Raw genomic sequence first — 12520 nt, forward strand, 5'->3', positions numbered from 1 at the left:
AAAGGTCCCTGTGTTTAGTTCTATGGTCTGTTGTTTCTATTGATTTTCATTGATGGTTTTTGCCTCCTTGTGTGCATAGTTATTTTGACTACATATTGAACATTGTATTTAAAAATGTATTTTTTAGGAGTAATTTGAAGGCCAGTCGAGATAATAATATCCTTTATTTGCTTTTTCCAATATCTGAGGGACTCTAGCAGTCAGGACACCTTGATATAATATAAAGGCTTGAGTTCTCTGGGCCATCCAAATATCACAGAGACCAGCCACAAATTCTTGCAGAGACTGTTTTCATTCAGTTCACCCTTTCTCCTCAGGGTCCTAGCCAAAAGCCAGAGATGGTTTTACCCATGTCCCTACTCTAGGTGAGCCCAGAATTCTGATTTCTATCCGCCTGGTCCTGAGAGACTTCCAGAAAGTCACTTAGCCTCTCCACTGCCTCTTCTGGACTGAATATCATGGTCAGGGCCACAGCAGCCTCTCATGGGAGCTTTTATCTTTCTGTTTCCCATGTGTTTTAAATTTCCACCTTATTTCCTATCTAACTAGTTTGCTTTTTGAGAGCTATCTATCATCTATCTATCTATCTATCTATCTATCTATCTATCTATCTATCTATTATTTATTTATTACTTATTTATTATTTATTTATTTATTTATTTATTTATTTATGAGAGACACAGAGGGAGAGAGGCAGAGACACAGTCAGAGGGAGAAGCAGACTCCCTGTGGGGAACCTGATGCAGGACTCCATCCCAGGACCCCGGGATCACACCACAAGACAAAGGCAAATGCTCCAACCACTGAGCCACTCACATGTCCCTCTTTTAGGTTTTCTTTTTTTTTTTTTTTTTTTCCTCTTTTAGGTTTTCAATGAGATGTTGTAATATTTTCCCAGCTTTTTTATTTGTCCACCTAGGAAAGATTAGTTCAAATTATCTTCTTCGTTAAGGAACGTGGAGATTCCTCTGCAGGATTCTCTATACCCATTTTATGTTTTAAATATTTTGACTAAATTTAAAAAAATTTTTTTATATAAATTAGGGTCTACTTCTAGGCATTCTCACCAAGGAGATACTGATGCAGGTTAAAAAACAAAGAGCAGGGATCCCTGGGTGGCGCAGCGGTTTGGCGCCTGCCTTTGGCCCAGGGCGCGATCCTGGAGACCTGGGATCGAATCCGTCGGGCTCCCGGTGCACGGAGCCTGCTTCTCCCTCTGCCTGTGTCTCTGCCTCTCTCTCTCTCTCTCTGTGACTATCATAAATAAATAAAAATTTAAAAAAAAACAAAAACAAAGAGCAGTAGGAGAGAAAAGGGAGAATCAAGTGGTCTAAGCCTGTGGTGGAGGCAGCCCCTCTGAGAGATTCCCAGGGAGAGGACAGAGGCTCTGCTTTTGATATGCATTCTGACTCCAATGGCCACTTCTGGGAACTAGGAAGATGCATATCCATACCTCACAAGTGGTAGCAGTAGGAACAAAGCAATAGCCTTCTCTCTGGAGATTATGAGAAGGTTGAGAAAATGAGACATTAAGAGAAAGGAAGTGAAGGCTCCCCGCAGGCCAAGGAAGGCAAGAGTCTCTCCACGGAAGGTAGGAGTGGACTGAGCCAACCTCTTAAGTGAAATGTGACCCCTGTAGCTATTGTCTAGATGATACTCAGGGAAAGATTCTTGGAACTGGTCCTGGTGCAGAGCCTAAATTTCTATCCCAAGGCAAAGAGCATTAATTTTAGTGATTATATGTGGGGAGAAGAGGCAGGATGCCAGGACCTGCTTCAGTAATTTAAAACATAAGGAAGGGGGCACCTGGATTTGAACCAGGGACCTCTTGATCTGCAGTCAAATGCTCTACCCCTGAGCTATACCCCCTACCTGCTTATAGCTTTGAATTATCACCTTTCACCCATGCATTGCACTCAGGCTCTCTCTGTCCATATTTTGCTGGGGTTTTTCTGCATGTCCAGGAGGTGGCAAGTCTCCTCCACTATATTCCACTTTTCCATCTTTCCCCTTTCAACCTTAAGGGGTCCTCTTCTCTCCTGATCTCTGCCTCAGGCTGTAGCAACGGCATCAACCTTTACACCTGGAAAGATCATTTAAGTCTGTACTAGTCTTTCTCCCTAGGCTGGCACATAGTCATCAGAACAGGAGTGGTCGTTTCTGGGTCTTAAGTGAACCTTACACTCAGCCCAAGGAGAGCCTCTTCCATACTCGAAGCCTCAGGAGCGTGCTCATCGTTTTGCTCATTCATTCATTCATTCAACAAACACTCTTGGAGCATGATAGGTGCTAGGCTCTGTCATTCACGTTGAGGACACAGACTAGCAAAACATTATCCCTGTTCCTCAAAGTGTCCAAGTAGGAGACAAACCCACGAACCAAAGTATTTCCACAGAGTGGCAGTGGAAGTCCACTCGGAGAGCTGTGGGAGCAGGGAGTAAGAAGCTCTGCTGCTAGGAAGTCAGGAGGGGCTTTCTGGAGGAGATGGACAAGGAGGAGCCTGCTAAAACGAAGAAGCTGGGGAGGCCAAGGAGGGATAAGGCCAGGGAAGGAGTAAGAAGAAAAATGTTCTTAAAAAGTGGATCAGGGGGCAGTGGGTAGCCCAGTGGTTGAACATCTGCTTTTGGCTAGTCCAGTGGTTGAACATCTGCTTTTGGCTAGCCCAGTGGTTGAACATCTGCTTTTGGCTAGCCCAGTGGTTGAACATCTGCTTTTGGCTCAGGTCGTGATCCTGAAGTCCGGGGATCAAGTCCCCCATCAGGCTCCCTGCGGGAAGCCTGCTTCTCCCTCTGCCTGTGTCTCTGCCTCTCTCTGTGTCTCTCATGAATAAAGAATTAAAATCTATTTTTTTAAAAAGTGGGTCAGGTGTGTCTGGAGATTGGTGAGGCTTAAGACGGAGGAAGGTGTGCTCAGCTGGCCAGGAAGCATCTTGGAAGTCTGGATTCCTGCTAATGTGTGGTTGGGGAAAGCTGTGACACAACACAGCATGACTAGCTGTGGCCTCAAGGAACCCTCACAACCACCCTCCCTGGTGTCCAAGTCCTAGAGAGGAGTGAGGACAGAATAGAACCCAGGCTTTACTACTTCCTGGCCAAAAGTGACATCAGCCAGCCAGGGGGCACCCGGATTTGAACCAGGGACCTCTTGATCTGCAGTCAAATGCTCTACCCCTGAGCTATACCCCCATACCTGCCTTTGAGCCTTAATTGCACCTCTTGAACCATGTCATTGGCTTGTCGCCTGGATTTCCAAGGCCATGTTCCTGGAAGCAGGCAGGCTGGTCCATGACAGCCCAGCCCTCCCTATCACCCTGCGCTCACTCGTCCCTGTCCTCGTATCAACACCTACTGAGCAGCTTCTCCATGCCAGGCTCAGCCTTCCTTCTCTTTCCACTTCTTCATCCCTCTGGCTCCTGACCTCTGCCACCCTCGATCCATCTTGGCTGCGATGGCCCGTCATCGACTGGCCCATCTGAGCGGAACATGGGTCCTCTCCTCCCTCCCTGCACAGATCGAGGAGCAGGCCTGGGACAAGAACCTGGTCCTGACACCACACCCTGAGACCCAGAGGACCCCCCTTCTCCCTTTCCACCAGAGGCTCATCCACTCCATCTACTGAATACTGCAGAGGAACCCGGTGAACCAGTTCCAGATTCCCGCTCCAGGAGGAAAGGACTCTGAGGAGGTTGGGGAGCTTGCTCCTGAGCCCCCAGGGCATGGCAAGGGGGGGGGGGGGCGGGGCGTGAGTTCCAAGGCCGCAGAGCAGATGCAGGAAGCAGGAAGGAGGAGGCGGCCGGGATGGGCTGCCCTCTCATCTGAAGTCTGGGCGCTGGTGGAGGCCATGGCCAAAGAAGGTGCCTCCCACCCCACCCCCACCCGTTGATGGAGAAGCTGAAAGAGGGTCTGAGGCCCTGTCAACCCTCCCCGGTGCGCCCCCCACACACCGCCCCGTCCCATAGAGCACTCTTCCATACCATCTACGCTGCTCACAGGGCTTTGGGGAAGCAGCTCTTTTGTCCAGAAATACTGACAAAGGCCCTGGAGCCTGGGGTGCTGGGCCAAGGTACCTAGCACCTGAAGTGATTTCACACTTGCTGGGCTCTCCTTTTTTCTCCAGGCCTCCAGGACACACCAAAATTGACCACAACCCCTTCCGTTGGGCCCACTGGTCCACTGGCCTGAGGGGGTGATATTTTTAGTTCTGATGGTAGAGGACGGAGGTGGAGAGCAGTGAGCTGGTGCAGCTGATGGAGCGGGAACTGGTCCCTGACTGGGGGCCCTGGGGCCCAGCCTCCTGCCTCTGCCCAGCCTGTGTGCACCCTCCCCCCACCCCGAAGAAACCTGGCAGTGAGGGTGCTGGCTGGGCCCTGCTCCACATCCGACTCCCACCCTTCAGACCCCCTCCCACACCCGCGATGCTGAGAGCCACTCCTGTCCCCTCTGCGAGGAGGCTTGTTTGAGCAGCTGTGCCTGGAACCGGGCCTGAGGGGCTGAAGCAGCCAAGGGTGTGTGTCCTGGGGTCGGCAGGACAGGGACGCACAAGGAGCTAGTACCCATCCAGGGCAGAGAAGCTTCTTGTGGGCCTTGGCCCCTCGGGAGGTGGCCAGAAAGGGAGACAATCAGGGAGAGGCCGAGCTGCTGAGGCCCCGGGGCTGGGAAGGGACGGTTCTCTGACACTGTTTTCATGAACTGAGGTCACTTAGAAAGAAACTGTAAGTGGGGCGCCTGGGGGCCTCAGCAGTTGAGCATATGTCTTTGGCCCAGGGCGCGATCCTGGAGTCCTGGGATCGAGTTCTGCCTCGGGCTCCTGCGTGGAGCCTGCTTCTCCCTCTGCCTGTGTCTCTGCCTCTCTCTCTGTGTCTCGTGAATAATAAATAAAATCTTGAAAGAAACCATAAGTAAAAATAGCCAAAATGTTAAATTTATCAGGAAAGCAAAAAATGTAGGTTCTAAGCGGTGCAGGGCTGTGCAGTTTTCAACTTGATGAAGTGAATTCTGGCAGAACGGGGTCACAGCAGCAGCAGGGACAGAGGACAGGATGAGAGGCTCCCTGACCTGTTTGTTACACACAATGTTCAAATCCTGCTGCATCATGTTGAGAAGGAACTGGCAACTTTTACACTGTCAGACCCAAAACTAAAAATATTTGGCCTTTCACGTAGAAAATTTCATAACATTTTTACTGATATGTCATATTGCCAATCACTAAAGGAAACTGGTTTCTTTCTGAGATTGAGGGGTGGTAGCGTGACTTCAAGATAGGCAAAAATTTCTTAAATATGACACCAAAAGTTCACTTGATAAACTGGACTTCATCAAAATTAAGAACTTGTACTCTTTGAAAGACACTGTTAAGACAATGAAAAAGCAAGTCACAGACAGAGAGGAAGGATTTGCCAGCCGCATATCTGGTACAGGACTTGCACCTGTACACAGAAAGAACTTTCAAAAGTCAATCATAAGAAAACGAACAAGCCAAATGAAAAAAATAGACAAAGGATCCGAATAGATACTTCACCAAAGAAAACATCTGATGGCAGTAAGCACATACAAAATATCCTAGACATCATTAGTAATGAGAGAAATAAAAATTAAAACCACGATGAGATTCTACATGATGTTAGAATTCAAATCAGAAAGACTGACTGTGGGACACCTGGATGGCTCATTGGTTGAGCATTTGCCTTTGGCTCACGTCCTGATCCCAGTGTTCTGGGATCGAGTCCCGCATCAGGCTCCCTGCATGGAGCCTGCTTCTCCCTCTGCCTGTGTCTCTGCCTCTCTGTGTGTCTCTCGTGAATAAATCAATAAAATATTAAAAAAGAAGAAGCTGCCAGACCAAAAACAAACAAAAAGAGGTGGGGAGGGGGGAGAGGACATATGCTATGATTCCATTTATATAAAATTCTGGAAAATGAAACCTAGTCTGCGAACACAGAAACCTGATCAGAGGTTGCCTGGGGTGGTGGCGATATTTTAAAGGCCTAGTGGCAGAGGGGTGTGGGTTCTGGGCTCTGGTCCTGTCCTGCCTTCCCCGCCTTCCCAGGGCTCTGCACCCCCTCAGCCCTCTGTGGGCCGCAGCCCCTTGCTCTCTCTCCATCAGGGGCACTAGCAGCAGAGCATTTACTTTCACACCTGAAAGGGGTGTTCGCTGCTCCTAGACCCCTCATCTTGTCTGGGGAAACAACTGACTCACTCGCACCCCAGGAGTCCAGGGTGGTTGTGTGATGCGTGGCCCCACCTCCCCGGGCCTCTCAGAAGTGCCCTGAGCAGTTGACATCCACAGCCCTCTCGTCTGACTGCTTGTTAAGTTTACGTGACAGTCTGTAGGCAGGTCCTTCTCACTCCCAGGACATGACCCCACCCGCCGTGCTCCCTCTGGCTGTGTTCCTCCTCCTTAAATCCTGGCGCTCCCCCTTGCACAACCTGCCTCCTAGCCTTGTGGCCCAGCCGCCTGCAGGATGCTTCCCCGATGATGGCTTAGGCCTCAGCTCCACTCTCTGCTTGTGCCCAGAGACCTGTGCCTCCACATTGATGAGCATCCCCCTCCCTGGTCCTCCAGCGCCTTGACCTCGGCTCCTCTTTGACCAGAGGATACAGCTGGGACCTGGCTGGTACTACAAAGCGCCCACCTCCAGAAGTCTGAACTCTGGAGTTCCTCATCCTCAGAGTAACGTCTAACCCCCCCTTCGCCACATCAACTCTCCCCTCTGTCCTCTCCTCCCCTCCCTCCCCCCCAACAGTTCAGCTCTTCCCCACCACCTTTCACCCTCCTCCCCAGTACTGATGCCACCGTGTGCAGCTTCCTTGGATGTTCTCATGGGGTCCCGCAGGGCTAGGGCAATGGGGACCAAGGCTGCTAAAAGTTCCAGACTCTGGGAGAGCCTGGATTAAACATGTTTTTAAAAATTTTCCGGACAGGGATGCCTAGGTGGTTCAGTGGTTGAGCCTTCTGCCCAGGGCGTGATCCTGGAGACCCAGGATTGAGTCCCATGTCAGGTTCCCCGCATGGAGCCTGCTTCTCCCTCTGCCTGTGTCTCTCATGGGTAAATAAATAAAATCTTTGATTAATTAATTAATTAATTTTCTGTACAAGTCTGTCTCAGTTTATCGCACTTTGCTTTATAGTGCTTCACAGATACTGTTTTTTACAAAGTGATGATTCAGGACGTCAGTGGAGGAAGTCACTGCACGTGTGGTGGAAACAGCGAGAGAACCGGACGAGGAGTGGAGCCGAGGGACTGAACGGACGAGCAGGTGCTTCTCAGGGACGAGCCAAGAAAGTGGTTTCCCGAGTTGGCCTCTTCCTGGTGGACACACCGTGAAGACGGTTGACACGACAACCAAGGATTGGGAACAGGACAGCAGCTTAGCTGGTGGAGCCCCGCGGGCCCGAGGCCGGACTGTTCTGAAGGCGGCTCTCCGGGGGGTGCAGTGCCACCGAGCAGCACCGCCGGCTGCAGGGAAACCGTTCGTGCCGGGAGAGCCATCGATGCGGCAAACTGCACGGTTGGCTTGTTTTAAGGAATAAAACGAGACACAGCCGCCCGGCCTCCAGCGCCCACCACCCTGATGGGTCAGCCCCCGGCGGCGCCAAGACCCTCCACCAGCAGAAAGATCAGGACTCGCTGAGAGCTCAGATGGCGGTCAGCGGGTTTCAGCAATAAAGTGTCTTTCGATGAAGGCGTGTAGGTTGTTGTTTCAGACACGATGCTGTTGCACACCGCACAGACTGCGGCATCGTGTGCACGTGACCTACATGCACTGGGAAACCACAGCTTTCCTTTGACCCCCTTTATTGCAACATTAGCTCTACTGCAGTGGTCCGGACCCGAACCCGTAGTATATCCCAGGTGGGCCTGTCGTGGGGATTTCTGAGGACAGACATTGGTGTCGTGGTGGAAAGAGGCCTGAGCAAGTTGTCAGGAGAGCCAGGAGGGATGGGGAACCTGTGGTCCGGGACAGGGAGTGAGGCACGCGTGGGGTCAACTCTGCTTGCACACCCCACAGGGCAGACCTGCCACAGCTCTACCTCCCACAGGCACCGCTGTAACCCCGGAGCTTGGCATCCTCCCCCAGCCCGCGGCCTTGCAGCACACGGGGACCATCTTCTGGGAGAGGATAATCTGTGGCCAGGCAAAGGAAAGGAAGGTGCCCTGCTCTGGGCTTCAGCCTCCCAACTGGGGTGAGTGGACCAAAAAAATGAACTGCTTAGTGGGAGAACTCAGGTGTGCAAGCGGAGGCAGGATGGGAGTGTGGCAGCTACAAAATCTGTTAATCGTTCTCACACAAACACGCAAGCACACACACCCTGGCTCTTTATCTACAGCCTGAAGAACTTCATGGTCCGGGCCTCAACCTCGTTTTCTGGGCCTGGGGTATCCCTGAAAAGATGCTCACATATAGCCTTCATCCGGCAGTTTCTGGAGAACTCACAGTGTGCGGAGTACAGCTGAGTCCTAGAAGTGCAAATACAAATTAGGGGAGGCCTCAGCTCACCAGAAATAAACAGGCTGGCAGGTGAGAGAAGATGTGGGGGGAAGAGCTGCCCCTGGTGCCACAGGAAGGGCAGTACAGTGAGGAGCAGGTGCCAATTCACAATCAGTCTCCATGAGACCGTGGGCATGTCATTTACCCCCTGCATTTCATTTCATTTCAGTAAATCTAACATGGGCATTAAGTATATCTTCTTCCTGCTTGAAGACAGCTGATCAAATAATCTCAAAGCGCTTTCTGTTCTCAAATCCGAGAGGCTCATTTGATTCAATAAAGGAATAAAGCTGAGGACTTTGAGCCTGGCAGCCCCGAGGAGCCAGCCTCTTACCCAGGAGACCAGAGTCCCATGATTTCCCTTCATGTGCTTGCCAAGCCCCTTGTGCCAGTCCTCCAGGCTGCACCCCCCCCCACCCACTCAGAGAGTCACGCAGCCACACCTTCTGTCTTCACGGACACCTGGAAGTACAGGTCCCCCACGCTAATGTGAGTCAGAGCCATTTCAGAGAACAGTTAGGACCAGCTCCAGCCTCCTCTCCCCACCCCGAAACTTCCGGGAAAATGCAACCTCCATCACATCTGCTTCAGATCAGAGCAGGGACCAGTGGCCAAAAGGATTCAGGGTCAACGCTCCTGGGTTCTCGTCCCCTCTCCCAGGTTCACACGTACCTTCTGTGATTTCTCAGCCTCTTGCTCAGAGCTCATTCTGGAGTAGTGAGCACAACCACAGCCCTCCCAGCCAGCCCACGCCATCTGCCACACAGCCATCTCTGCTGGGTCACACTTTTCTTCTGAGATTTTTCTTTTTTTTTTTTTTTTTTGAAAGATTTTATTTATTCATGAGAGACACAGAGAGAGGCAGAGACACAGGCAGAGGGAGAAGTAGGCTCCATGCATGGAGCCCAGTGCGGAACTCGATTCTGGGACTCCAGGATCACGCCCTGGTCCTAAGGCAGGCACTAAACCGCTGAGCCACCTAGGCTTCCCTCTTCTGAGATTTTTCAAGCCCTTTAAAGTCAACTGGCGACTGGTATTAAGAGCCAAGAGGTCCAGGGGCACCTGGGTGGTACGGTCAGTTAGGCATCTGACTATTGGTTTCAGCTCAGGTCACGATCTCAGGGTCATGAGATGGAGCCCCACGTCAGGCTCCACATTCGACATGGAGTCTCTCTCCCTCTTCCTCTGCTCCACCACTTCCATGTTCTTTCTCTAAAATAAATAAATCTTAAAAAAAAAAAAAAGTGCCAAGAGGTCAAGTTTTGGCAGACATGGCGCTCCCTTCACTCTGGGTCTGAGGACCCTGCTGAAGCCACGCAAGCCCTCTCCACCTGCACCAAGTTCCTGTATCTTGGGGACCTCCCCCTTGCTGCCTGGTGGCAATCACAGCACCCAAAAGTTGCTGTTTCTCAGCAAGTTCTCCATGTTCTCCAGTCACCTCTGCAGCAACCTGTACTCCTGCAGCAGGGTCCCCAGCACGGCCCACTTGCCCTCCAGTTGGTTCCCGAACTCCACAGCCATCTTCTCACAGTTGTTTAACTTCTTCTCAGCTGTCTCTGCCTTTCCTAGCTCTGAGGTTGGCAGCCCTGGGACTCCATCATCTCCACAATCCAAATGGTAACCAAGATGGCTAGAAAAGAGATCTCTGCAGACTGAATTGGGGGCCTCTCATGGGAGGCCAGTCCCCATGGGCCATTCCTGCAACCAGACACAAGGAGATGAATCAGCCTCCATAAGAGAGGGTACCAGAGTCATTCCCAGCTACAGGGTCCCTTGGAATGGGGGAAACTTGTTCTGGGTACCAGAAGACCTCATTGGTCAGACCCCCAAACAGACCCTAGCTGGCAGACTTTCAAAGACAGCAGACACTGGACACCACAGAGCCCTCAAGGGAAGAATCTTGAACCAAGACCCAGGGGCAATGGAAAATGAATAACAAAGCTTTACCATCATGAATGGACAGAGTGCAATGGGTTTGAATCATAGCTCTACCACATAATAGTGATGTGAGCTTAGCCAATACTTAACTTTTTTCCTCAAGCTGGGAACACAGCCCAGCAGAAGTTAGGAAGTGAGCGGTCCGGAAAACTTCCCAGGGGACCAATGCACACTCAGAATGGTATTTCAGGCAAGTGTTGTAGAGCAAACCCACTCCCATTACTCTGGTCTCAGAGGTAAGGTTCTGTCGTTCTGGCTTTGGCATCTCTAATGCCCTCCCACCCTGACATTCACTGGCACGTGACTTCCTGACCTGTTAGGGCCCTGTGACCCAGGTGCCTTGTTCACCAGCCCCAGAGAGGCCTCCACACTAGGACGCCAGGTCCTAGCTGCCAGGAAGTGGAGCCAAAGAATTGAAAGCCAGCACTTAAGAGTAGTAAGCACAAGGAAATGTTTCAAAAAATATCTTGCCCCAGGACATGGAAAATTGATCATTTATTACTAGAAGTAATAAAACAAGAAATTCAGGAATGGCTCGCTGGAGACAGCCAAGGTATAATGGAAACATTCCTGGAAATGGAACTTTACTAGAACTTGACTCAATACCTCTCCTGCCATTTGAATCCTGCATGTTTTGGGGGTAGTTGTGAGGACGAAGTGAACTAAAGGTGTGGAAATGCACTTAGCATCTATTACTGGCACATGTTATTATTAAAACAAACATTAAAAAAACAAATATAGTCTGGGCTGCCAATCAGAATGTGTTATGAACCAAAACCCGATTATCCCAATCTTGTGCAACTGAGGTTCCTCGAATACCTCCTCCAAAGCACTTCGCAAAATGTCCAACACATACTGGGTATTGGTCTTCAGATACCTGTCCTTCCCTCCTACTCTCAAGGGACAACTGTTCCATCTCTGACTCTGGCCCCTGATCAGTACAAGGTAAGCCTGGAGGAGGAAGATCTCATCTGTACAGATTAAGGATGAACATCTTCCCTTCCTGTAAGGCCCTGTCGCAAATCTGGTGCTCAGGAATGTATCTAAAACCATTTCAAAACTATTTCTACCAGGAGATGACACTTCTACCTTCAGAGACATGGAAAAGTCTGGTGTTGATAGTTCTTGTCACACAGGCCAGGGACAGACTAAGTCAAATCTGAGCCTGAAACACATAATCAAAAGTCCTCTATAATGTAGACCCCTCCCAACAGCAATAGGAAGGACTTCTTGGGGACTTCTGGAAGAGCAAGCAGGCACTCAAATGCATCCTGACAGAAATCAGAGTCCAGGCCCAGAAGAGTTTCAGGGGATCCTCACAGTCAGGTGCAAAACCACTGCACAGGAGAAAGGCGAGGGCCCAGACAGTAGTAACCTCTCAGCATGGAAAGGGGGTGACAGTAGGGTGATGGTCTCCCTAAGGTGTCAGTTTTGGGGGCGGGGTGGGTGAGCTGAAGGACAGGTACAAAAAGGAAAGCCCCGAGGGTCTCTAGAGTGAGGACGCTTAGGGTCCATCCTCCTCTCCCACCCCCAGGACCCACAGGGCTGGCTCCAATAAAGGTCAGGGCTGCCTGGGACCTGGGAAATCTTGCGGCTAAGTCTTCACACTGGCAAGGTGCGGCCAAGAAAGGAGAAGGGACTTTATCGTTGACCTCAGCACCCCTTGCCCACTGTGCCCTGGTGGACGTCATTGCTCCACTCAGGCTGCGCCTCCCCAATTCCTGGGCACCCTCCCAGAGGGCCGCCCTTACCGGCCCAGGCCCTGCAAGGCTTCCCGACTCTCCAGTGCCCGTCAGTCCCGACCTGCAAGAGGCACATGAGGCTGTGGAACACACGGGGCTGGGGACACGCAGAGCTACGGGACACAAGGGCTGGGGGGACAGGCGGGGCTGGGGGACACACAGGACTGGGAGGACACGCGGGAGTAGGGGGACACACGAGGCTGAGGGATTCGCAGGGCTGCGGGGACACGCGAGGCTGAGGGGACACGAAGGGCTGGAGAGACACAAGTAGATGCAGGGACATGCAGCGGCCGAGCAGGGTTGCGGCGTCGTGGTAGGCCCGGCAGGCGGCAGCCCTGCAGGGAGTGGACC

General features: G+C 51.5%; 2 non-coding genes across 2 annotated transcripts; both read right to left on the minus strand.

The window, feature by feature from the left end:
• Positions 1-1797: 1797 nt before the first annotated feature.
• TRNAC-GCA lies at positions 1798-1869 on the minus strand. Its single transcript has one exon. It is a non-coding gene; the product is annotated as a tRNA-Cys (tRNA).
• A 1244-nt stretch (positions 1870-3113) lies between these two features.
• Positions 3114-3185, minus strand: TRNAC-GCA. Its single transcript has one exon. It is a non-coding gene; the product is annotated as a tRNA-Cys (tRNA).
• Positions 3186-12520: the final 9335 nt, after the last annotated feature.

The sequence above is a fragment of the Vulpes lagopus genome, chromosome 4 (assembly GCF_018345385.1).
Source record: "Vulpes lagopus strain Blue_001 chromosome 4, ASM1834538v1, whole genome shotgun sequence".
Lineage (NCBI taxonomy): Eukaryota > Metazoa > Chordata > Mammalia > Carnivora > Canidae > Vulpes > Vulpes lagopus.